At 42.6% G+C, this 27,319-nt stretch overlaps 1 long non-coding RNA gene across 1 annotated transcript; it reads left to right on the forward strand.

Moving 5' to 3' along the window:
- The first annotated feature begins 607 nt into the window (after window positions 1–607).
- LOC141958419 (uncharacterized) lies at window positions 608–27,319 on the forward strand. The gene is made up of 3 exons (XR_012633273.1): window positions 608–813; window positions 12,034–12,201; window positions 26,669–27,319. It is a non-coding gene; the product is annotated as an uncharacterized LOC141958419 (long non-coding RNA).

Genomic DNA, 27,319 nt, shown 5'->3' on the forward strand with positions numbered 1-27,319 from the left:
TAATTTATTGGAGTATGTTAATGTGATAGATTTATGTGATTAAAAGAGCTACGGCAACATTATCCTCAAAAAAAAAAAAAGATTTTGAAGTCTGTTAATGAAAAGTGCATGTGTTAGTCTTACCTTCACCTCAGCTTCTGTCTGTTTGTTCTGTTGATAGCTTAGCATGAACTTTGGGAAAGCTTGTGTTAATGTTGCTTTCACACTTTTCAATTTGTGTGTGCCTTGGAAACTTTGGCTTTCAACTGGAAGTAGATATGGCAAAAGACCAACATATTCATTTGGGAATTACAGAGGGACAAGTTGGGTCCAGCAGTGAAAGGACAAAAATATCTTGGGGCAGCTTTTTTGAGGTTTCACCATCCCCTTTCAGCATTTAGATCTGAAGTTTCCTGAGACAACTCATTCTCAGCCAGTCTGCTTATCCCTGGAGGCATAGGTATGGCTCACAGGTACCGGTGGACATGGGAGGTTTGTGATCCTCCAGCATAAATTCCATTCCACTGGGACTGAAGGTGGATTGATGCTTGATTTATAGGAAAGGATACTATCTGGACTCTTGATCTCTCTTTTATCCCTTAGGAGTCTGATCGTCTTAAAGGCACGACATGGAAAAACCTCAGTTTTTCTTTTACCCCATGACCCCTGCCAGCCAACCCTGCCGCTCAGCTGACACGTACCACGAGGGCACCATATGGACCCACGTTCCCAGTGAATCTCAGCTTTCCAGCCTCATATGAGGATTGTTTCGAGTTAGCACAGTACAGACGACGAGAGAGATGCTAGTGCCTGTGAGCTGACCCACAGCTGGTGGTAAGATTGTTTTAGATAGTGCTGAGTGCATCACACGGTCACGGCTGTGTCTGTTGTATCTTCTTGCGTGTTTTCCTCAAAGAGGTATGCAGAAGAACTCGGTTGATTCAGATCATTTGCCCCCTGTCAAACTGCACATGTGTTTATAAGTTGGGCTCAAGTGGTCTTTCAGGTGGGGAAGAGAGACACGGTTGGAGGGTCCATGAGCTTTGGGAAAATACTTGATCTGAAGCAAATGACTCTCAGTCCTGTTTTGATGTAGAGGAGCAGCAAGAGCAAGAATTGGAGAAATGTGAATCCTAGTCCCAGTTCTGATTCTAACTGCAGGTGTTCAGAGAATGGATTAGGTCCCTGGTCTTCACTTTGAACAAGAAAACCACAACATAAAAGGATAATTTAGATTCACAGTTCCTAGAGCTGTCCCAGCTTTAAAAACTGTGGCTGCCAGACCTCATGACTTCTCCTAATTTGTTCTTCAGGGAAGTGGAAAAATTATTGAACATTTGGTTAATTTATTTGACAGATTCTTCCAGTGAACGTGAAGGGATGTAGAAATTTGAACCATGCAGAGAGTTAAGCTCAATATTCCCAAATATTAACCTGTAAGTGAAATCACAAATATGACAGTTTTATGTTGATATGTGCTGGAGTGAAAGCAACGATAGAACCAGGGAGAAGAACCATGGTTCTCTGGTTTTAGGTCTATTTCTAAAATACTTGTGTTTTCAAGTGGCAGTTTAGAGCAGACATTTATGTTTAATTAAAGATGTCTTATATCTTGGAGGATCACTCCTACCACATGTGTAGCATCTTCCCAATTCTAATGGCATAGCTGGATAGTTGTGGAGTTAGAGCATCAGGTAGCAGCAGAAGACAAGCCTGCCCTCAGAAGTCATCTTGCAGAGGGAGACTAATACCCTTGTCTGGGGAGGGGGAGGAGGAGGAGGGTGTTCTCCTCTTACTCATGCAAGGCATCTTTTTGTCCCTTCCTATCCCCTTGAAGGGAGTACAGGTGATCCTGTGTCTTCCAAAGATCGGAAGTAGTCAACACCTGAGATTTGCTGACTTCTTTTTTCTTTGTAATCACCTTTCTATTCTAAAAAGAATAAAGAGGAGAAGCAATTTTTGTAATATCTGGATTAAGATTATTTGTTTGGTACAGTTAAAGTTCTTTATCCCACAGCTGCAATTATTTTAAATAAACAAAACCTTGTGTTTTTGTCCCGTAGAAAGGTTTTCTATTATTTTCTGTATGCTAAACCAACTCATTTGAATTATGTTGGGGATTAGCCTGGGAAATGTTATGCAAATGGCTGATGTTTTAAAATTTTATTTTAACAGATCAAAACCCCTTTGCAGTTTATGAAAGCCTTTTTCCCATAATTGATATTATTCCTTCTTTTTCTTTCAAGTCCTTAGAGGATTATGAATGTCAGTATTAGAATAAAAGGAAGATTGCTTTAGATAATTTTATGTGCAGGGCTCTGTTCCAAAGGAACCAAACTCAGATGGGGATCTTTGAGAACACTGGTAAAGGGACATGATAAAAATAAGGTGGGGTGACAAAGACCAAGGTGGAGGAGGGGAAAGAATAAAAAATCTACAAATCAAAACTCAGCAGAGGTTTTCAATAGAGCTGACATTCTGCACTGTGGGTCATTGCAGTCCATCTGGAACATTCTGATGCTGTAGCATAACATTGGTTCAAGTTTGTTTTCACTTAATACTGATGATTTTTTAATTTTTATTTTTTTTTACTGACTTCTGTGAAGCTTTCCAGTAATTGGAGTAACATGATGTTACCCTAGATTAACATAGGACGTGACTCTAGGGAACCAAAGGCCTAGAGACTATGTCGTTTAAAACTAATGTCCTTAAGACTAATGTTTTTTAACTCAGGAGCGGAAGATGAAACTTTGAAGGACAGTTCTTAGCAGATAAAGTCATATTACTTCAGTTCCCACAGGAGGTGTTCTCCCCTATCACAGAGATGGCATGCTAGCAAACCCCTCACCTACAGCTCGAGCCCGAAGAGCAGTGGTCTTTTAAAAGTGGCTGCTCTTAACCTGATTTTTAGTCCATCTTGATGCCCGCCCTTTAGTCCTTCTCAAAGACCACATCTGAAGAACATTTCCTCTCATCTCCACTACCTGTGCCTGGCAAAGCAATGTCTGGAGAAACTAACTATCCCACAGCACGGCTGTGTGAGCACGCAGGGTCTGAGGGTGATGAAGAGTGTCTTCTGGCACAGAAATATGTGTTGTAGGACCAGTCCAGCTGCAGAGGGGACACAAGGTACATTCAGGCTCCTCCCCGCCCAGTAAATCTGCATGCTTCTTCTGCAACGCTGTTATCCCAGTGTAAGAAGTAGAAATGGCCGTTTCCATGCAACTTATTGCTCTGTGGTGTTGCCAGTGCAAAAAAAGACTAGTTTAGTAAGTGAAAATAAGTATGATAGCACCTTATTCATCAGATAACTAAAGTAAAACATAAGAATAAGTATGGTTTCCTCTTTTCTGTGATGTAAATGTTCAGTAATGCTTTTGGGATGAAGTGCAATATAGTTTGAAACCACACCTCCCATTAAAAAACTACAGTGAGTAAGTCTGGAGGGTGTCTTTTGCCATTAATTTGAGCAGACATAGGGGAAATGTCCTAAACTTGTACCAGTCAACCTACAGGTTTTTGTTGGCAGGCAGCGATCAAGATTAAGTTTTCCTCCAACTTTTTAGTGCGTTGGCTTGTAGCTACCTTAGAGTAACAGGGAGAGAGGTAGGGATGTGAAGGAAATCTGATCAGCCTAACACAGCTTCCTAACAACGTACGTCCTCCATCGTAGATGATGACAGGGGTGCTCCAAAGGGTAAATCTTTGGGGATGATCTCTTCCACTTTTCATGGAGAGCCTCTGTTAGGTTGTTAAGTCTAGCCCACCCAACACAGTCCAAGTCTGAGTGACAACAGTAGCATAAAAAGAGCAAGATAAGGGTCTGTTGGCCTTTTTTTAGGCTTTGGCCACTCGTGTGTCTTGCGCTCAAACCGGTGTTAAGGAGCCTGATGGAGAGGAGCCCGGTTTGTCTGGCAGGGACATGGCTGTCCTGATCCTGGCCACTGATCTGGAGGCCTCACGATGGTCAAGGTGTAGCCAGTTTCAGGTGACATCATGAAGTCAGCCAGTCCCCTTTGGTGTGGGAGAGAATCAGGCACAGAGGTTGTTAGACTTTGAAGAAATGTTTGTTGTTTCCCAGGTAGAAGTTATCCAGCAGGACTGTGGGGAGGCCAAGGCTCTCTTTGGAGTCCAGTTAGCAACTGGGAGCATTGAGAGTGCAACTGGGTTATCGTCCTTGGAAGGTTTCTGCCTGGTAGCTTAGTTGTCCTGAAAATGCAGCTTTTCATGATAGAAAGTGATGCTGTGCAGTGATTGTTTTGAGGAGGGATAGATCAGAAGTCGGGATGCTGGTTGAGAAGTGAAATAACTGGTTTCCAATCTCAGCATCATTACAAATTTATTCTGTAACCACAAAGGTTATTATCAAAGTATAGTGGTCAAGACAGCAAGGTTGGCCCAGGAAACTGCCTCCTAAATTAATGTAACCCAGGAGAAGCATTTTCACAGCAAAGCTTTTGTCCATGTATGTTATTCCTATACTACTGTATGGGTGTTGGGCCATATTTAATTTTCCCTTGGGCTAAGGTGGTTTTTTCCTAAATACCTGTCTAAATAATGCCCCTGATGATTCAGCCACTTCAGGTGTTGATACCTTTAAATCTGCAGAAATGCCATTGGGTTTAGAAGCTGCAGAACTGTCAGCCTAAAATCCAGAAAAGCAATGAGGTTTACTTTACAGTAAGGGTAATAATCCAGGCTAATTCTAAAAATTAGTGCCTCAGAGTTACAGTTTAATATATGAAATATTTTAAAATAGATCATTATGATGATGGAACATACATACATTAGATGAACATTTGGAATCTCACTCTAAAATAATATGCTACAGTCCAGAAATACTAGAAAGTTGATGAAGTCATGAAACCATGATGTGGCACACACCTATTTCTGGTACCATTTAGAGGTCCCGTAAGTATTTCCCTTAGGCCCAGTTTTGTGCCATCCAGACATTTCTTAACATTTTGATCCCACGCCATCTGGTTTTACCCAGCAACTCGCTTCCTAATGGGTACATCGTGTGACTGGTGGAGATTTAAACTGTTCATGACAACTTGAGCAATTGCTGCTGAATGATGTGGAATTACAATCCAGTGGAGAGCCATTCTTGTCAAGATCTTTAAGCCCACAAATGAAAACCTGTAATTCTAATTTGCTGTATAGGGACATGAAAACAAGATCTATGTTTTCTATAAAGCTGGGCCTGCACCTGATATCTCCTGTCGGAAGATGCCTTATACTCCAAATCTTAGAAAACCAAAGCTGATTATCAGAGTGCTCAAATAAGGGTTTAGGAATGGAGTAGTCACCACTTTGGGAAATCTCATCTCTGAAGAGAAGCAGCTTGGCATAAAACCACCCTGACAATGAAGCAGTACAATCTTCCCCCAAAAAAGTGAAAGATGTCATGGAAGCTGGCCAACGTGAGATCAAAGCAGCCGTAGCAAGGCTGGAGAGGAGTCGGCTGCAGATGAAAAGAGATTAAAAACTTTGCATATTTTTCTCTGAAGCCCTATGAGCTTGCGTTCATGTGGGTGAGTATCACTGATTTTCTAATGAGTCACTGGAGCAGTTGAAGCAAATGATTAAATGAAGGGTAATTGTGTTGCAACGAAATGCTAAAGGAAGCAGGATGTCCTCAGTCTCCTGGTGTCTTCAGAACAAGCCTCTTCTGGAAGATGAGCGCTGACAAGACACAAGTTACCAAGTCCAGTGCTGGGTTAGTTGAGGGGTATTGGCTTGTTTTACAGGGGAGATCCTTCTGACCTCAGGACCTGGTGGGTTCTTCAGTGAAGAGGTGACTTGAATACATGGTTATGGTGCCATGTTAAATCTTTAATTCTTCTGCTGCCTAGCAGGAGCAGGGAACAGAAACCAGGTCAGTAAGAGCAACAGCAAGAAGAATCATTTGGACGTGCATCTCTGATGACTGGCTGCCGAATACCCATTGTATTGTTTATTTGCCTGTAAGGGGGGACTTTTGTCTCACTGGCCTAATCCAAACAGCTCTTTCACAAGTTTTCTGGTCATAGAACAAGCGTGGGTAGACTCTCACAGCCACAGACTGGATGTTTTCCAAAGCCATAACTGGGTTAAAATTCTCCAGGAATCGCCCAGGTGGTGGATACCCGTGAGGGTTCCCACCTTTACCTGGGTAATGATGACTCAGGTGAGCTGTTGCAATCAGAGGGTTGTTTTCATGCTCACTTGCTTTGCTGAATCGCAGCATAAATGTCTTCCCCTGCAAATCTATCAGAAGACAGTGCACAAAATTCAGAGTCCTTCCCACTCTGCACTTCCCACATCCCACTGGCAAAATTGTTTCCCGTTTTATTGAATCGCTTTATTTACTTCCAAGTAGTTTTGCAGCAGTTAGACTGGTCTGCACCCCAGGATGTGCCTTTCTTCAGTAAGAAGGAATGTGGTTCTAAGTAGCTTCAGTCACAATAACTGTAGTTTTATCCTTAATAATTTACAGTCGCTTCATGATTGCACCTTAAAACATAAGAAGGACTGGGTAAATCTACAGAGTTCTGGGTAGGAGGTTGTTTTGCTTTACACGCAGCTTTCAACAAATTAGAAATACTTGGGTATTTTTTCTTTTTGTTTCATTCCAGTAACTGGAAAAACTTGGATTCAATGCCACCATGTAGATTGTCAGTTGGACAGGATGATGCCACTGCCTTGTATATTATTATAAAAAGACCACATCAAACTATGCAAGTGTCTTTTAATGTCGTGATTACAGTGTTAGACACGCACCAGTTAAAAAATATGACTAATTGAGTATCAGAATGTTCCTTCAATTATATGTTTGGCTGTCCACACGGATATAGGCAGTCTGTTAAAATATTATGTCAATTTGCCCTATGGCAAGCGTGGAAGGTTTCCTGAGAAGGAAAAAGAGGGCCTGGAAATGCAGCCTTGAGCATGCGTTGTGGCCTCACCCATCTCCTCAGAGCCTGCTCATGGGGGAAAGCAAGAGGAAAGAAAACCCCACTGGAAGACCCAGACATTGCAGGGAGGTGCTGTTGGTCGCCAGGGTGAGGGCTGCTTTTCCAGCCCGAACCCGTGCCCTGCTGGGGCGTGAGGTGGCCTGTTCTGGGTGATGGGTGAGACCGAGGTGCCAGTCCCAGCACGGCTCTTCTTAGCGTCTGTGCAAGGACTTGAAGCGCTTTTTGAAAGAACCTGATTTCTGTTGCCAAATTACAGCCTGTGTAATTATATTCTGGTTGCCTCAAGTACTGCTGTTTCAACTGAATGCGCAAATAAATAATAAATAAATACTGTGTTTTAAAAATGCTAACTGGGCAGAATGGCAGAATGGCAGAAGGCATAGCGGTGTGGCCATAGGGGTTGAAAAAGCATACTTTATTTTATTTTTTGATACTTTTGCCTGAAATAGCCTCATATTTTCAGGTCAGCTTATGGCCAAGAAAAACATAAGTCGAACCAAAGCCCACAGGAAACCGTAGCAGCCCTAAGAAAGGCCAGCGAATGAAGGGTGTAGAAAAATCACTGTGAATGATATCATTGACCACGGGCAGTGGGAAACTCTGAGGGCTTGTAGCTGTTCGTGAAGAGGGGTTGGGGAAATGAAATGTTAAAATATTCTGGATTTTTATTTATTTGTCTTCTGTTTTCTAAGAATCCTGGGAAAAACAGCTCCGTTATGATTGCCACCCATTGCTTTCTGACTTTTAAGGTCCCATGGATGCAATTTATGCCTCTGAGTTGCTATAGATACAGGGGATGAAATCCATTCCTGGCCTTACTAAAGTTGCTGGGAGTTTTGCCATGCAGTAGGGGACAGATTTCACCGTAGATTTTCAGTGGCAGAGTCTTAACTTCTAACAAAGACAGAAGTAGTAAAAATGGTGCCGCTTCAAAGAGCAGCAATTTGCAAAGGAAATGAACCTGTGTTTAACCATTTGTGGCTCAGAATCACTTCTGCTTATCAGCATTGTGTCCGTGAGCACAGTGTGAATTAAGTACACAGAATAGGCGTTTGCATCTTTAATTAGAAGCAGCTTTCTCTCAGCTGTTGACGTGGACCTAACCCTAGAAAGCAAAAGTGGGTAAGCGTAGAAGCAAAGTGAGAGTGCTTCAAGTGGATATTGAGCTGGACTTATTAGATCACAATCATCTTCTGATGATACAAAAAGGGCTTTGTGTTCAAGCGTTTTTTTAAGACTGGCCATGATCTTTTGTTAATGGATCTGAATGCACTGGCTTGTGGGCTGGGGTTGTATCGCTGTCCTCTGCTGCCTGTCAGATTTCATTCGCGTAGTAGACTCCGTTTTAACACAAAGCTTGTATCACAGATCACCTTTCCTGCCGTTTCTGAGCACAGATTGTGCTTCTGTAGTATCTGTTGCAATGATGTTAATTGAAACGTGACACTGGGGAAGCAGAAAAGATATTGTATATCGTCAGTCCATGGTTTCCACTGCTCAAAAGTCAAGGAGCAAATGCCATGTGATGAGGCAATTCTCAGCAGAGCAGGGTCTGGGGAAGGGGGAGTGTAGCTGCACTGCCCCAGTGCTTTCCTGGTTGGCTCCTGAGCTGGCTCCATTCTTTGGTGTGTAGGCCACCTCTCATTTTCAGTTCACGGGCACAGCCTCTTTGTGCTTTGCTGCTGCTGCTTATTGGATGTGGGACTGTAGCACACAGGGAGCCCCAGCTTGCTGGTAGTTGCAGGTGTTTCTACAAAAGCTCGCTGCAAGATTACAAGAGCTAAAACTGAAGCAGAGGCGAAGTGAACCAAGGTCACAAATCAGCAGTAAACTGGGGACAAATCCATAGCTTTGTGTCCCAGCCTAATGCCCTGTCCACCAAGCTCAGTGGATTGGCTTATGGTGCTATCCCAGCCTCAGCATCTGGCTGATGCTGGAATAAGTTGGCTAAAGCTCAGTCCAAACAAAGCAAAGGTGACATAGGTAGGTGTTGGTGTGGTTTATCTCGTAGAGGTGGTGAAGGAACTGCGTTAAATACTGCACTTTTCTCACTATCATCATTCCCCGAAGAGTCACAAAATACTTTACAATGTTAAATTATCTGTATTAAAACAGTTTTTCTGATGCAACTGGGGACCACCCAGAACTGATCCTAGATACAGCAGCATCCTCTCCAAGGAGCTAGGCTGAAATTATTTGGAGTTCACCGCCCATAAGGCATATTCTGGGCTGGATACACGCACGCAGGCAGTGCTCAGGGGACTTGTCTCGGAGCGCTGTGCTTCTGGTGTGCTTTGTTTGCATTTGTGTAATGGAACCATTTAAAAAATAAATAGTTTAAAAATAAATGAGTGATTTTCATATTTAATGTTTATCTAAGATAACTGGCATCCATGTCCATGCTTAAAAAAGACCTTTACTGGCTTTATGAATCTGTTTATTTAAGTATCTGTATTTCAAATGAGTCTTATAATATTTGCATGTTAAGTAGCACACAATTTCTTTTATCGAGAAGGTTTCTTCCCTGCATAATTCTACGCTGAGAAGAGAATGTCATGCTTTACAACAAAGCTTCCAACTAGATTTGCCCGAGTCTCAGGAGCACAAGTAGCTCCAGTGTAGTTTTGCTTTGCCTTAAAGTCTTTCATCGTAGACTCCAGACTTGGTGCAAGAGCAAATCAAGAACCTGGCTATTTGAAATGAATTCTTAGTTTGTTCAGTTGGGAAAAAAGTCTGTACTGGCATCACCAGAGGACTTTAGAGAGAGTTTTCTATGTGATTTTTAAGTGAAAGACAAATTACTTACCAGGCATTGATTCTGCATGTGCAGCCTTCATGTATGGTCGGAGGCAGTGTGAATTATTAAAGAGGAGGGTTAAATAACAAATTGAGAAGATCAGAAAAATCTAAGACATGCACCTTTATCACCACTCATTTTGGATGTCTCTGTGTGGATTGTCCCTTGATTTTTACATTTGGCATTTAACAGGTTGTCCGTTTTGTCCCAAGTAGTCACTTCTTCAATGGAACTGGCTCTATCCAAGTCCCCGTTTGGGCTGTGGGCATTAGGTGTCCTTCTGCTGAAGTAAGCCTGAGCCTCATTCCAGCTGTGTAAGAAAGTTAGCTGGTGTCCATGGTGCTAATATGAAATATAACACCCCAAGTGATGTAATTTAATTGTCTAAAGCCATTTTGAAAAAGCTTGAATCTGTCTTAACCGGCCCGAGTGTGACTTACGTTGGAGTGAGCTTACTGTGGGGATTTGAAAAGACAGTTGTGGGGATCAGACACCGAGAGTTCATACCCGTACGAAAGGAACAGAAGAATTACAATGCTCTGCGGAGCTTTGATTAACTGTCTCCAGAGTAAATACAACCTCTGGAAACAAAAGCTTTCTCTCACACCAGGCCCCAGAATTGGCAACTTTAGCACATTCTCTTTGTTCACCTCCAGGATGGCTGGCAGGTTCAGCCAAAGGAGAGCGACTGTAAATTACAACAAAAAGGGAATTAGAAGATGTTATTTTAATCAGGCTACTGAATGACTTCACTGCCGAGCTAGCGCACGGTGCGCACAGTAATCAGACTTCTGTGGACCCGGTGCAGTAGCTCTCACTGTGAGGTTGTGCTGGAGGAGCCTCGGAAAGAAATCTTTCAGCACACCCTTACGGTTGAACGACCAGGCAAGTCGTGTATCGCTTCCCTAGTACTTCTGTCGTATCTGCTTCAGATCGCTCTTTGCATAAGCTGTAAATTCTTTCAGCCAGGACATCAGGCACCGATTTTGCAAAACGCCATCTCCTCCTGTAGACCCAAGTGCCCACGGGGAGTCCAGCATCGCTCCAAAAGAGGGTCAGCGGACCCTTGCTAGGAGCTGCTGTTGAATGATTAACTTTCACCCAAGTCCCCTGCATTATTTTAAACTCTGCCCTCGTTCTTAGAGAGAAATGCGAAATATTGTAAAGTTCCTTGTGCTGTGCTATGTTTTATGTTGTCAGAGCTAAAATCTCACTGTTAATTACTGGATTTCGCTTCCTGCTCTGCCATAGCTCTCCTGTGCAGGCAAGCTGGATTTCCTTGCAATATTTCAAGTGAGACATTTACTGCCAGTGTTAGCCAAAGAAAGGATTTTTTAAATGCTCCCTTATTTTGAATTATTTTCCCTGTTGGTTGTACGCTTCTTCAGCCTCACTTTCCCTAGGCTCTAAACATCTCTCAGAAAAAAACAACCTGTCTTTCCCACGGCAAGGCTCAAGAGTTGTCCCCCAGAGTCAGTTCCTGAGAGTTGGTATGCGTGAAGCAAAAACAAATTGCAGGATTGGGTTTTTCAAGGGAACGTACCTGCCATTATTTAAAGGAAAAGAACATTTTCCCTTGAACGTTGCCATCACGTAGGTGACTGAACAAGAGGCCGCAGGACTAACAGACTGTAACATAGTTGGAATCTTAATGAATAAAATTACTAGTTGTGAATCTATTTAACAGGAGAATTTATAGAAGAACGTTAATCTTCTGAGTGTTTCTGTGTAGCTTAGCAGAGTGGACGCCACGACTAGTGGAAACTTTAATATGGGGAGGAGAAGCTGGTGGTTCAAATCAGGAATATCCTTTAGTGGGAAGTTGTTTATTTGGAGAGACTGTGTGTGCAACCGTTTCCCAGGTGAAGATGCACACCACCACCACCAGAGGAGGTCCATACTGCCTCACTCCATTTTCTAAAAGCTCTGGCTCAGGTCTGCTCAGGGCAAGTTCCACATCCGTATCTTCTGTTGGTCACTCACTTTTCCTGGTACATGCCTGCTAAATTCACCTTGCCCAGTAGCTCTTTGAGTCACCAGGCAAGGAGATTCAGATTCTGAGTCAACCTTGTCGTGCAGCATACTGCTCTGCAAATTTATTTGTACTTATTCTCTTAGGAAAGTGGCTAAATTGTGCTTTTAATTTTCTTTTTTTTTTTTTTTTAAGTTGCTAGTTGGCCTTTAATTTTTAATGAGGTCTATGATTATTCTGGACTGTGTTGCCTCCAAGTGTTGTTAATCATCCTTTACAACAATACAGCAGGTTTTCCATGTTTTGTACCTTTCCTGTGAAATTCCCAGGATGGCAGCCTGTGTTCTGGCGAAGTCCCGAGGGCCAGCCGAGGGGCAGAAAAAGAAGCGTGGGGCAGGGACCTCGTGTAGCAGCAGTGAGTGGATGACTTCTGAGAAGAGGAAGGAGAAGATGTGTGCTGAGGGACTTCAAGATGTGCCGAGACTTCTGCAAACCAGGTAGGTGCTACCCCACTGTAAGCAGAATTATGGTGAAAAGCAAAGCAAACCCCAAGAGATGCACCCCCAAACCCCAAGGACAGATTAACTTAAGGTGGAAAGCAGTGATGCCTACTATTGCATGGGGCACAAGGTACAGCTATCTGTGAAATGCTCATCTATATAGAGTTTCCACCAAGCCTGTTTATCCTAAGCCTCCCATGGGCCTGATTTTGAGAGCCTGAGGTTATTTGATTCCCTCAGCCCACTTTCCAGGAGGGTAAATAAGCCCAGACTGCTGCCAGGAGAGAAGGTCACCTAACCTGGACAGCTCCTGTGGAGGGAAAAGGGACTGCTGTGGAGACACACACAAAGAACCTTTGTGATAAACTGTGCCCAGAACATGAATATGGCTGCGTGGCCTGGTTTGGGAGATAAAGGTTAAAGACAAAGCAATTTTCTGTGGTGGCTGCATGGCGTGTTGAATGTTCTCTCCTCATACAGTGCTGCCCCATGCCGGTGTCTGCAGAGCTCTGAGTGACTTGTCTCGGGTGCAGCCAAGAGGGCAACACACAACTGCCTGGTGCTGTTCCCTGCAGAGCCTTTCCAGGCACACCTGGCAGCCTATCAGACCGCTTTGTCTCCTGAAGTACGCGGGGTCCCTTTTGTCATGGAGGGACGGCGTGGGGCTGCACACTTGCAGATGTGTGGTGCACCCAAGCAGCAAATTGGATCTTGGCGGGGGCGCCAAGTTGCTTCTCCAAACGCAGCATGAACCTTTCCCCTGCGTGGTCTTTCCGTGTTGTCTAGAGAAAGTCTGGAAAAATCCTAATAGTTTTGTTGGACTGTGCTTAGCCCACTGACTGATGAAGGCTGGGGCTGATTGGCCTCCGCACTGGTTTGTCCTTCAGCACCTTGGAGCCAGGCTGCCCCTTTGGCAGGGGCAGGGGTCTGAGGCATTAGGCACTCTTGTTTTACCACTTCATTACTTACCTGGACAGCCATCTCTCGCAGCATATGGTTTGCTGTTGCTGGCATCATATTAGAATAAAAAATATTAAAAAAAAAAAAAAAAAAAAAAAAAAGAAAATGCCCACATAAAAAGCAAAGCCAAACCCAAACAAGAATTCAGAGTTGCTCCTTATATTTGTGACTTTGTTGCTCGCATGAAAGAAATGAGGGACTTGGGTTTGTTCCCTCCCCCTCAGCCTTTCTTCCATTTTCTAATTTCTTCTGGTTACATTCATTCTCTTTCCCAGTTGCAGTTCTCTCATCTTAAGCCTGTGCTAAGTCATGAGCCAGGGGTGTGTGTTGTTCATCACACCACGAGGACCTCACGAGCTGTACATCTTGATGCAGTTTCGTGTGGATGATTGCAGAGTTTGCAGATCCTTTTCCCCCTCCCTCATGGCTGTTTGTGAGGTTTTTGAGCCCTTTTCTTCTGCGAGCCTTGCTGCCATGGTTTTCTTTTCAGTGGTTTGGATGCTGAGGCTAGCATTAGCGCCAGTGCCATATTGCTTGCTTTCAGCAGCACTGCTGGACTATTTAACTTTTTTCCTGACTCGGATCTAATCTCACAGTTTGGTTATCTGTACTGTTTGAAGTCTGCCTCCAGGCATCCTGGAGGAGCTTTGGAGTCCTGTGGGTACTGGACTGCTACCGAGATCAGCTTCACTCTGTGATGTTGGAGAATCATTTTGGATGCAGTTTTCAAAAGCACTGCTGAAAGTAAGTGAGACTTCTGCTCCTAAGCTACTTCAGCCTTTCAGAGTGTTGTTCTGTGCCTTTGTCACCTGTTTGCCTTCCCACCTGTCCTGCTAGTGGCTTGCTCGGGCTGCCAGCTCTTGGGAGCACTGCTGCTTCTTGCTGCTCTTCCTGTGTACGTACCTTTGGCCTAAGGCGGTGGGATCCTGGTCTCAGTTAATAGTGATGGCATCTCGGGGTGGACAAATGCGGGATCGAACTGGAGCTCACTGTGGATGAATCTAAAATCTAGGCTGGAATGCCCTGACCAGGGGATGTTGATATTAAATGTTCTTTTCTGTTAATCAGTTACATATGGTGGCCTGGATAAATAGGTGTATGCAGGGCTGGGTGCAGCCCTGTTTAACGTTCAGGAGTTTGCATCTGCAGGCTTGGGTCACAGACAGTGAGCGTGGAGGAGCCAGGGGCCTTTAGTGAGCCCACGAGTCATGGATGTGTCTGAGCCACGTGGGCAGGGCAGCAGCTGCTCCTCGGAGCTTGCCAGTGCTGTACATCCAGTTCCATCATGCCCTGACCCGGCCAGACAGCAATCCAAGAGCCAAAGCAATGCGCTGCCAAAGCTGCTGCAAGTGGAGGAAGGAGGGAGTAAAGACCCATTAACCACCCTCAATAACTCTGTACCCAGCTGTGATATAAAGAAGGGTGCAGAAGGGACAGGTGGGACTGTGGGCTAGTGCAGGTTTTTGTTTTAAATCTCAGTTTGGTTGAGGAAATAGAAAATACCGCTGCGTAAAATATGGCCAAATACACACATTTTTTAAAAAATTTAAATACAAACGTTGCCAGGGGGTTTATTCCTCCAGCATTTCCACATACATGTCAAGATATTTGGATCAATGTTTTAAAAAGAGGAATTCAAACCAGAAAACCCGACACATGAGTTTACCCAAATGAGTGATGAATATGCATCGGTACTGTCAAAGGTTGGTCTGAGGTGCTGCGGAGTGGGAGTCGTTGCTCTTTGTGCCATTTGTTGGCAAGTGGAAATTTGGGGTCTTAACTTTATGGTTCTGTTTAGTAAATCCAGTCTAGCACTGCTCACTGGAAAATGTTACAATCTATGTAAGTATTCTGTGCCGCAAGCCTCACATTTTCATCTCTTGCCTGTGACACTACCCGTGTGTAATTAGCAGCTTGACATCAGATGATAACTCGAAAGTTACGTTAAGGTGGAAAACCTAGGCAACCTGGGTTTCTATTTTTATTTTAAACAGACGAGAATAGACACCACAAATGCATACTGGTCCCTTCTGTGGATGTATTCTCTCAGACATTTCTTAGAGGCTTTACTCTTTTAACCAAGGACATAACTGGCTGCAGGCATATCAAGCGCATTGTTATTCATGCTAATATTTTCAAATTAGTAGCTATCTGTGGTGTATTTTACAGAAACTGTTTCAGTGCTAGCCAAAAGCTGAAAGCTGCAGTTACTGAAGGTCTGGCAAGACAGAAATCTGACGCTGGTTTAAAGGAGCAATGCCTTGTGAGTGCTCGACTTGCCTTCAGGAGCAGTTCTGACAGGCGGAAGGTTTTAAGCTTATTAACACTGTAAGTCAGGCAGATGGTTTAATGCCTGTGTAGTCCATGCTGAATGAACATAAAACTGTCCCAGAAAGGCTGGGCTAGAGTAGAAGGTCTGTTCAGAGCAGGAAACAACAAGGAAATCTCTGTGTGGTGGCTCCTGGGTACCAGCCAGGTTTCCTGAGGTGCCCGGGGGAGCGTGGCACCTGAACCCTGTGGCCTTGCCTGCTTAAATGGCAACCAGGAAAAAGTGAGTGTCAGCCCTGAAGCATGCACACACACCTCTCAGTTTTACGATACTCCCACCGTGTCCTTTCCCCAGGACTAGCTCCTCTGACGCCAGGCTGCAGGCAGCGCAGCCACACGAAACCCATCTGGCCGACTGCGAGGTTTCTGGTTACAGAGCCAGCTTCAGCGTGGACTTGGCCCCTGCTGCAGAGTTAATTGGAAATATTTGTCCAGTGAACTTGCCTGGCGGATTTTGTGCGCTGTCTGATTTCCTCATTCTTGGTGTTTAATCTGTCATATCAGAATGTCTGGCGTAGCGTACGGCTGGTACCGTCTCGGGGAGTGGGAGGGATGGTGGGTGAAGCCAGCAGACGGTGCAGCCCCCAGCGAGGCGACTCACAGGGATCCCCACCTGCTGTCAAACCCGATGGGGACGAGGGGGGTGAGTTTTTGGCCAGACATTTTGGAGGAGGAGGGTTGATGGACGGCTGCCTGCTGATAGCAGACGCTGGTTGGATCATTGGCATTCAGTACAATGCCCTCCTTTGGGTAAAAGTGATAGAAGTGGGATATCTCTGTGCAGGATCGTTGGCTGATTACCCCAGTGTAATTGCCAAGTAATCCTAATTGCATTTGTTCTTTAATCCAAAATGTTCTTAACCAAGTCACTCTTTAAAGTATTTGTTTCATTGCTGCTCTAAAAATAGGTAAATCTCTTTTCCCTTGCTCTTTTTAAACTAGTTGAGCAATACCTTGACTCTGTTTTAAAGCCCTTTTGCCAAGTTTTTGTCTTAAGCACCAGTGACAAGAATATGAAAGGAATTAGAAAATTATTATGGGATTAAGACAGAATCTTGCTCATACACAAAAGACATGTTGATTCCTTGTCCTCCAAAGAGAGCAGCAGAGATTCTGCAATTAAATCTGATGTAGCCAAATATAAAAGGAGCTCATGTGCAGTAATGTATGTGGTAGGTAGGAAGTTATGCATGGAACAAACTTTGATTAAAAAAAAAAAAACCACACGCACCCCACAACCCCCAAACAGTCTTTAAAGGAATAGCCAGAAATCTCTTTCAGTTTTCAGTAAACTGAAGAAAAAGTATTCTAATATGTGAAGAAATGGTTATGTCTGTCTGTGGTAAGTAGCAAAAGTGAGTATGCCTCTGACTTGCTGATTTTAAAATGGTTTGGTTCTGTCTCTTTCTCATCAGCAAAAAGATGCTTTGCTGCATGGACGGACATTTTTCTAATTCCGTAGTAATTTCCTATATAGGGTAAAATTAGACGGGATACAAAAATGATTTCTTTGATACTTCTTTGAGAGTTGTCCCCCACATCCAATTTTCAGCAAATAGAAACGCCCCTTCCATAGCCTCTTCCTTGCAACCACAGATATGTCCACAGTTTTCATAACAATGCCATGTACATCAAGGAAACTTTTTTTTTTTTGGTGGAAAATTGCATGCAGCGCTCTGGATTACTGCTTGTTACAAAATCTGGCCAAAAAAATAATTTTAAAGCTCTACAGAGTGGACTTTCAGCTATTTGAAACTCCCAGTTAACTGACGGTCAGTCTTAAACCATGAACTCTAAGCTTAGTGCTGGCAAACCATAAAGTTAATGGCAATGGGAATCTTGCAGCACTGAGGACTTCAGGATGTGGCCGTGTGCATTACTCTGTTGCTTATTCCAGTTCCTGTTTTCTTCTCCCTTTGAAAGTCCTGTTTGAAGTCGCTTCTTAATCTCCTAAGTTGTTGACTTGAAAGTGCGTATCGGCCCTCTTGAGTATGAGTCACGCCAGCCCTCAGTCATCAGCGTTGTCCAGAAATGTAATGTTTCCCTTCTCATCTCTTCTTACCCCCTTAACCAAGGGCAGCTATGATTCATGCTGTAAAAGGGCTTGATTTGCATTTGATATGAGTCAACAACTAATTCAAGATCAAGAAACAGCATCAAACAGGCCTTACAAAAAGGGAAGGAAGCTTTCTTGTTTACCGTGGCTGAATCAAAAGTAGAGGCATAGACATAATACTTGAAAAATCAAAAGGTAGATGACCCTGTTTTGAAAACCCCTTCACACAGATACTGCACATGTTTGAAGAAATAAATATATGTTAAAATATACTATGTTCCAAGCAAATCAAAATGTTGTTTCTTTCTTAAACAACCCTGCCGAGGAAACATTTCTGCTTTTTTTTTTTTTTTTTCGTACAGAGATCTTTGTGCTAGACTCTTTACAGTTGAGCAAAAGAAGATGAAAACAATCTCCCATAAGAAATCCTTTCAGGAATGCACTTAAAGTGTGCAAATCTCATCTTTATTTTAGACATAAGCAATTATATGCTTACCTGCTATTGATGTCTGTAAGCTTTAATCGCCTCTTCAAAGTTAAGTACGTTTATAAATTGTTTTCCTCCACTGAGGTCTAAATGCACAGAATGGGACAGAGATCTAGGGAGTGGTCAAGACAAGGCAAATGGCTACAATAAACCCATAGTTCCCTGCTTGCAAATCTAGAAATTTCCTTCAGGGTTCCTGAACTACCACCACTGATCAATTCTGGATGAGTAGTCAGCTGACACTAATACACCCCATGGTCTCAGGGCCATTTTCCTTGGAGCAAATTAATATATGCGCCGTGACTCTTGTGTGTCTTTTACCCTCGCTCAAAGCTCACTTTGCCCAGAAGATGACTTGTTTCTTTAAACCGCCTTGAAAGAAGATGCTGGAGGAGACGGCAAGGGAAATTTTAAATAACATAGTAAAGGAATTAGTATGCCTGTTTTACTTCTGCTTGTCTCTTAATATCCAGCTTCTGTTGCTTCCCTTTTCCCAGCTGCCCTCATCACGGTTGTCTGCCTGGACTCTAAGTTCTGCTTGTCTTGTGTCTTTAGGTGGTGGCCAACGAGTCACCTGGCATTTCCAATGTAACCTAATGACCGCTCAAAGGAAGAGTTCAGGAGAAAGGGAGATGGATCCCTGATCAAAATCAGGTTGCTTACATTAATAGCTGTAAAATAAGTAGACAAAATAAGGTGTCAGACCTCACCGAGGACTACCATTTCTCCATGAAGGAGGGGAAAAGATCTAAGTGGCCACGCAGCGAACTCTGCAGAGCTCTCCCTCAGGCTCTGAGTTGGCTCTGAGCTGGTGCTCCTTTGCTTGTAGCTCTCCACGATGTTTTGTTCAGTCCCTTAAACCGCTGTTGGCTGATCCTCTCTCTCTTTTCTAGTCTGCTCTGGTTTGGATCTCAAAGTCTCAGAATGTTGGTCCTTCCTCTTTCTTCTGTGCAGGTTTAAGGTGGGCGCTATTTTTGTGGACTTTCTCAGAGAAATCAATAAACTCGTTTTACAGGAAACAAGTGGGTTTTATACCTGCTTTTGCTGCCAAATACCTTGCGTGAGCTATTTTGTGGCTACAAAGACTTCAAGTCATATGATACACTGTCACAGTATGTCTTTTGCTTCAATTTGTGTCAATATATTTATAAACATTTACAAAAATGCGTTAATAGCCTTCTTGGTTCTCCAAGGCAGGTAACTTCTATGCAAACGGAGATTTTATATGTGAGCTCACATATTGCATCATTGCAGACTCTAATGGTGATATTTCTGGAAATTAGGAATAATAATCCACAACCAAAACATGAATAGTTATTCAACTATGTATGTAAATCTATATATATCAAATGTGGCCTGTAGGTCTAACCTAGTTTGAAATTAAAATCAGAGTTTCTTTTTTTTCCCCTCAGTTTCTGAATGTCCCTATTTTTGACATTTATTGTGGTGGTGTTGGGGTTTCCCCCCCCCCCTTTATCTTCATTAATTCTGAGGGAAATACCAAGTGTTTTTAACCAGTATTCTTCATTCCTGGTGCCCACACACCTCTCATGTCCTCGCTTTTGTATTTCCTACATTCAAATTTTACACACCACCAATCTAGAACCTTTGAGCAAAATACCATCTGCAACGTAAATTTCTCCTCCAAAATTGTTAAAGTAGGTTTACTTTCAGAAGGCCAACCAGCTTTAATCGCTGGTATTGCCTTTTGCAAAGTCTCATTTTTGCATTACGGTCTGTTGCAGTGACAGACCGCATCCTGTCTGAGACCAAGAAAATTTTCTTGAGCCTATTTACATGCACAACATCAGACTCTGGTGTTTGTACTACCTCTCCTTTATTGAAAGCTCAGACAGCGTGTCTGCTGACACAAGGTCTTTTCCAGGTTTATATTCTAGCTATAAATCATCCATCTGCGATTGAAAGAATAACCTTTTCAAGGAAAGTTGTGTTTGCGAAACCATTTTCTCCACCATTGTCATAAGTGGTTTGCAGTCTGCTTCTGCAAATGAGGAACTGGATTTTTGTGCACGCATAAGCACCGGAGACTTTTTATTTTCCTGTCAGTATTCACTGGTATTCAGCTTAAGTTGGGTTTCCTGCAGTATTAACTGCAGTCTCTGGTGATCCCTCGTTGTTGTGAGGCCTCACCTAGTGGGCTCGGTTGACAATTTTGCATAGCAATTACCATCAGAAAAGCAAAGGAAGGACGTCTTCTTTATAAACAGTTCTTAGGCTAATTGTTATGATTCGCATCTTTCATACATTATCCGTTTTTTGCCGATGAAAGTTTTCAGATCAACAGTTATGGCAGTCAGACTGGATAGAATTTTTTCAGCCAGATTTATCATTCCTGTGTACTTTCCTTCTCTGCAAGCAGAGAAATATGGATAACCATCTACAGACCTCCCAGGGCCCCTAGATCAGTCCTGGTTTTCCTACATAAGTTAATTATTCACCCCTACATTTACATTGCCATCTGTTAAATTCCAAGCATACACTGCCGGCTCTGCGTCCGTGATACCGTTCCATTCTTTAAACTTACAGCAAAATAACATCAGTAAACTTAAGTATCTTCCCAACCTTGGCTATCCTTTTGTGAAAAATGATAGAGGTGCAGAGCGTTGCCCAAAAGTTACGGTAAAGCTCCGTGCTCAGCGGGCACAAGTTAAAATTTCACGGAGGTAAATTCTCTTTCCAAAGAAGTTTTCCACAACCCAGTTGAAGTAATTAGGGTATTATGAGAGGGAAAGGGGCAAAATACATTTATTAAGAAACATCTTTCCTGGTAGATACGTGGAGTTCTGCGCACAGGCGTTGGCTTGACCCCTTAGGAGGCGGGTGTAGGTAGAGCGTTTCCCCTTTCTCTCCTGGAGCTGGTGAAGACCCTTTCTTAAGGTGCATCAGTGCTCTCTGCTAGATTCAGAGCAGTAAGTCTAATTTCTTCCTTAAGTTTTCGTCTAAGTACACTTCTAAGTATGTGTTGGCGCACGTATAACAGGGAAATTGAGTTCTGTTAACTTTATTTTATATTCCGTTGATGGCTTTTCTATGCCATTAAAAACATCTGAGAATATATTTTCTACCTTCTAATGACTTCTGTCCTCCTACTGTATTCACGTTCTTAACAACCTCGTATCTGGCATTTTCACCCATTGAGTAAGTACTCCCTTTCCTGAAAATGTTTTATAAGAAAACAATTATAAATGTTATTTCTTCAAGGTTTTGTTATACTTTCACATGGAGTTCATATCCACACGTAACGGTTTGATTTCACTCTAATGTCATCAAAGAAAGCTTTTATCAATTCTTTTTCCTAGAAATAGGTTTTCTTTTCCAAACCATTTCTGTAACTTTAGCTAACTAGTAGCCTGTACACACTCTCTGGGTGTGAGAATAACTTATGCACTGAAGTCTAACCTATAAAACCATGATATTTCAGTATCTGGTTGTAGCCATATAGGAAGAGTCCCACAACATTTTCCTCTCTTTTTCTTTTCGCTGTACGGGCATTCTCACTCTGTTTCTCTTTGTCCTGGGGTTTGATTATGTCAAAGCCTTGCTAAAGCCAAGATACACAATAGGCATTGCCTTCCCCAACTGGCCTTTGTCCACAGGGCTGGTCGCCTTGTCAGGGAAGGCAGTGAGGTGGGTCAGCATGCTTTGCCCTTGGGGAATCTACGCTGGCTCCCCCCAGGCACCTTCTTGCCCTTCTCATGCTTGGAAATGGCTTCCGTGAGGATTTGTTCCATAACCTTCCCCAGGACCAAGGTGAGGCTGATGGACCTGGACCACCTTCCTTGCTACCTTCTTGCAGAGGGCTGTGGGATTTGCCTTCCTCCAGTGATGGGGAATCTCCATGGACTGCCAAGACCTTTTGAAGAAGACACAGAGCAGCTTCGCAATGACATTGGGCTCCTCCTTCAGCACCCTTGGACCACCTGTATGTCCAGGTGGGTTAAGTGATCCCAACCTTCCTCTTCCTCTGCTTCATGCCCGCGGACTCTAATAAGAGGCTCGGGGACCTGGGAGGTCTGGGGGCAAAGCCTACCAGTGAAAACTGAGGCAAAAAGGTGTAGTGTAACTTAGCCTTTTAGATGTCCTTTGTCACTAGATCCCAATGAACAATGGGCCTATGCTGTTCTTAGCCTTCCTTTTGCTGCCAGTGTACTTACAAAAAACCCTTCTTGTATTTCACATCCCTTGCTAGTGCCAGTTCCAGCTGAGTTTTGGCTTTCCCAGCTCCATCCCTGCCAGCTCAAGCAGTGTTTCTGTTCCTCCTGGGTCGCTTGTCCCTGCTTCCACCTTCTCTGGGCTTTCTCTTGGTATCTAAATCAGATCAGTCTTCCTCTTCAGTATTAGTTTTGTGATCCTCAGAACCAAATCAAAATCTGATTACAAATTTAAGCAGTCACCATCAAAAAAAATTGTTATAAACGCCTCAGAAGTCTTTCCATCTTTTTTCTCTCTCTTAGGAAATTTCTATCCCTGTAGCTTAATTTTTCCTAAAACTGTATCATTATAATTTCTGTAAATTTAGATTGGCAACTAGTTTGCTCTTCTCCTCAATAAATCTAGTGCTTCTGACCCAGATCCATACATCTTCTATGAAAATAATAGCTACATTTGCCTTCCCCCAGTCACTGTCTCCATGAAGAGGAGAATGTTGCTTGAAACTCTTCCAGTTGTGTGCCGGACGTATTGGAGCAGTGCTGTGACTGACATGAGCCCTGCACCTACCCCTTTATCTTCTCCTCAAGTTCTAGAGGCTGCCTCCAAATTTATGGTTCCAGATAGTGCTCAGGAGCGATCATTACTCCAGTGAGAATTTTGTGTTGCAACTTAGAACCTATAGTGAGTTTTTTATACAATAAGCAAACCGTGAAAAGTGGGAAGAATGGAGAAACTGAGGCAGAGAGGGCTCTCCATGAAGTCAACTAAATCTAAGGGTGGGATAAAATTAAAATGCTCCCTGCCTTTCGAGAGGGCTAGTTCTCTTGCAGCGTGTGTCTTCTTTTGCTCTAACCCACACAAACATTGCCGTCGTTCTCACAGGAGCAATAATATGGGCTTCATTTTAATCATGTTCCAGTTACTCCTCTGCTTGATCTGGAAAGGAAAATACATGAGGCCAACACTTGGCAAACTCTTTTTGTGTAGTAGTTAAGAATAAATAGCTGCACCACGGTGCTAATAGTCAGAGAAAATTTATATCAGAAGCCAATTGTGAAAAAATGTATTTGGTTTTTTGAAAACATTTCCAAACTTACTTGCCTTCCGCAATATTTCAAAGGAACTGTGTTAATTAAGATTTCCCCAGTTTTCTCTGTGAACCATCTTCCTCTGGAATAGTCCACAGACATTCACTGGAGGTATTGATACTCAAGATGATGTTCTGCTCTTTGTCAGAGAATGCTGCTTTATCGTGATTACTTACATTGCATAGATTGTATTTTTAATGATTTTGGGCATACATTTTGAAAATTATTTTACTCCCATATCCAAGCTTTTGGGAATTCACCTTTTCCCAATATGCTTTGTACTGCTCAAATATTTGTTGAAGGCCAAGAAATAATCATAAACACAAATAAGTAAAACATAATTTTGCTTTTCTAATGAGTTATTTACTGATCATCTCACCCACTTTTGCAGTGGAGAAAGGGCAGAGCACCTACAAATAAAAGCTGAGTGCCTGTAAACTCATCTTTTATTTGTAGGTTAATGCAACGGTCGTACAGTTTCAGAGGAATGACACAGAATTATTCTTGTATATTTGTCTGTAAAAGATAGCATAGGTTGTAGAGCCAGACTGATTTTGATTAAAATAAATACAAAGGGGAACAGGATGAAGAAAGAGATCAGCAAAACCTGAATATTTTTCTACATCAGAGCACGATTCAGGTTTTACAACATGTCTCTGCTCTGATGGCTGCAGAGTGATGCTTATGCGTTGCCCATGATCTGTTTGGGTCTTACATTTTCACTTTAAAGAAGTTTACAGGAAAACTTTGATTTCTTAAAATACTCAGAAGTTAAATGGATAGCTTGAAAAATGCCAAGTGAAACGGCACCTTTCATGTTCACAGCTGATTTTCCTATCTTTTGGAGCAATGTAACTCCAAGCCAATGTGTCCTGGTACATGAAGTTCCTGTGAAAGTCGGCCAGGTTATATCCTGTAGGATTGTTACGGAACATGCAACCTCAAAATAAGGATCAGAAACGTAAAAATGGACCCAGAAATCTGCAGCTAGTTAGGGCTGTGCAAGATGTCCACAATGAAAACAGAAACCGCGTGACATTGGTTTAGTTTGAGGATTTATTTGGAAATTCAGAATAAAACCTGCGTCTGTCCAAAGGTTTGTTCAAGTCCACTAACTTGCCTACTGATTCTAAATTAATTTTCAGATAAACCTGGGTTGATTTATATACTGGTATCAAAATCACACTAAATTTATGGGTTTGTACAGTTTAAACTGGGCGTGCTACAAACCCAAGCAGCGCTCAGTGGTTTTGGTTGGGTTTTGACTGGCTGGTTTGAGTTCGTTAGAGCCCCAAGCTCGAGGTGGAAAGCCTGGAGGTGCCACCCCGGCCCTGGTCCCCGCTCTGGCAGGGCTGCAAGAGCCACACAGGGGAGCTGGGTGGGCTTCTGCAAGGACAGGACTATAAGTGAAGGAATTGAAGGAATCTGTCTTTCTCTTGAGAGTAGAGGCACTTCTGCGCTCCATCGCAGACAAAACCGCGCGCGTGTGTCTGTGAATTGCTGAAAAGCTGATTTGGGGAGCGTGAATTCAGGCAGAGAAGTAACTGCTGCAAGTTCAAGACTTATTTATCCAGTTGTGAGCTGAGAGTGTTTCTACTTGCATTATTACATCTACTAGTAGTAACCTCTCCCTTCAACTCATGCCAGATTTTATCAGTGATACGTGTTTTGAGAGACATATAGTAGCTATTTTTGGAAATGCAGCTATTTTTGGAATGGGGCATGTGTTTCTGTGACCCCTTCTTCTGCATCTGTCTTTGGTGATTTGGGAGCAAATTGATCCACTTGTCTTCACTGAAGTGTAACCCACCATGCTTCTCTTCTGTGCATAATTCCACATATTAAAATTTATTTCTTGTGCTGTATTTATTTTAAAATTTTACTCAATCACATGTCTCTGTGTGCATTTAAAAGGAGCCACAAATATTTACAGGCCAGTTTTAATGCTTACCAATTACTTTTGTGGGGCTTGGAATTAGAGTAGGTACTCCAGTAGCTGTGGTTGTATCAACCTTGGCTGATATTTCCTAATTAGTCATATCTAGAAGTGTTATCAGCCATCACAGAGCGTTACCAGCATCATTTTAAACTCTCTTCACCTTCTTCAGTCTGGGTTTTATTTGAAAAGCAGACATGCAGTCCCCAGTGAGAATTAAAGTAGAAGCATTAGCTTGCAAAATATATGCCAATGACCTAATGATTCTGACATTTCCACAATACAAGCTTTACAAGAAGGCATGCAGACAGCAAAGTCTGTTTTTCTATCTCATATTTTTTTAATGGCTAAATGTTTGGAGGAAACAAAATGGATTTATTCTGCTCAATCCAGGGTATAATATCAGGACTTATCCGGTTCCGGGCCCCAGGGCTTCAGACAACTAACAAAACACATCTTACTTCTGCTCTGCTAGTTCTCTGTTATGCTTTTCACATGCAGGAAGAAAGAGTAAAAGCATAACCCAATTGAATAAAGCAGCATGGCCTGCTATTCTTTGCTTATGAAGCATCACATGATAGACACCAAATTAAGAAGAACCCCCCACCTGTGGTTAAGTATGTATGCAACCATCAAGCCGTTTCATACAATATAGAGGGAATTTTACCATCCCCTTTGCTGCCAGAGTGCATATGTTAAAAATGTTAATGTATTACCAAAGCATCCTGCATTATTTTTGAATAATCCGGTTTAAAGAAAATGTTTAAATGTTTAAAGAAAATCAAAGATGCTGCTCCCCGATCTATTTTGAAACGCTCCAGCCTCTCAAAATTTTTTGCTCTGATATATGGAAAGAAAACTAATCTGAGGTTCTCCTTGTAGAGTTTAAGCTGCAATTTGTTTTTTGGCTATTCAGTCGCTGTTTATGTAAGGATGTATTGGGATAGGGCTATCTGCCATGATATGGTAAAAAAAAAATAATAATCTTTTCTAATAAAAATAAAATGCTATTTAAACAAGAGGTTAAAGGAAATCTTCCTCTCCATTGACCTTTCAGATTGTGGTAAGCATAGAACATGCAGTGCCAGTTTTATGACACGGTCACATCAAATAGATTGTATGTGATATATTTTAATTGCGATTTCAAAGAGGGTTTTGATGTAAGAGTTCAAATGCGTTCTTGTTCCTTCTCGTGCGATAACTTCATGGACCAACCACCTAATGCCTAAGACATGCCATATGCAAGAAGATTCCCTTAACCACGGGTTTTTCTGGTTCGTTTGCTTGAAGTACTCCAAATTTTTCCTGTCGTTGCTCTGATAAGTCATAAGCAAAACTGGCCGTGTGTCAAAGCCTTAGAGGTGTCTGGCAGTTGTGTGGATACTGAGCTGGTAATTTTCTCTTTTGTGTTTTTCCTCCCTCTCCTTCTTTTGCAGGCTTCATCTACTTGGGTGATGAGCGAGTTGCAGTGATTTCACATATCTACGTATATCAGGGTCCTTGCAGCAAAATTTCAGAGGCATCCTGTGTACATTAAAACCCTGTAAATTTGGATTGCTTGCTTGTGGCACGGTGCTCAGTAAATAAGAAATGAAGGAATCGCTTCAAGTTCATCGGATTTGTGCCACGGTTGCTTTGCTGACTCCTGCGACAGAAATATTTCAAATACCTGGCTACAGACCAAGGAAATGCCAGCTGCAGAAGTGGCTAGTCACTGCGTGTGAAAACCCCGTCTCAGCGTAAGCAGCATTAGTTGCTTTGGGGGATTTAGGCTGGAATGAAGGTGACTCCTTTTCTTCTGAAATTTCTTCCCTGGAGTTGCTGTTTCGCTCTGTGCATATAGAGGGGAAGCATCACCAGTGCCATCGTTACGGCGTCTCTTTTCTTTCTAACACGGGCTTCTATTTGCCACAGAAATTGAAAGCTGTGGAAGGCTTCTGCCTTTGAAGAACTACTTAAGATGAAATGGTTCTGAAGTGCATTTAAGGGTGTTTACTTTAGGCACTTTAATTTTTTTTTTCTTTATTTTTATTCCTATTGGAATTGGCTAATGTTATTCATTAAACTAACAATTTCTCCCCTGCCTG

This window comes from Athene noctua, chromosome 3 (genome assembly GCF_965140245.1).
Source record: "Athene noctua chromosome 3, bAthNoc1.hap1.1, whole genome shotgun sequence".
NCBI lineage: Eukaryota > Metazoa > Chordata > Aves > Strigiformes > Strigidae > Athene > Athene noctua.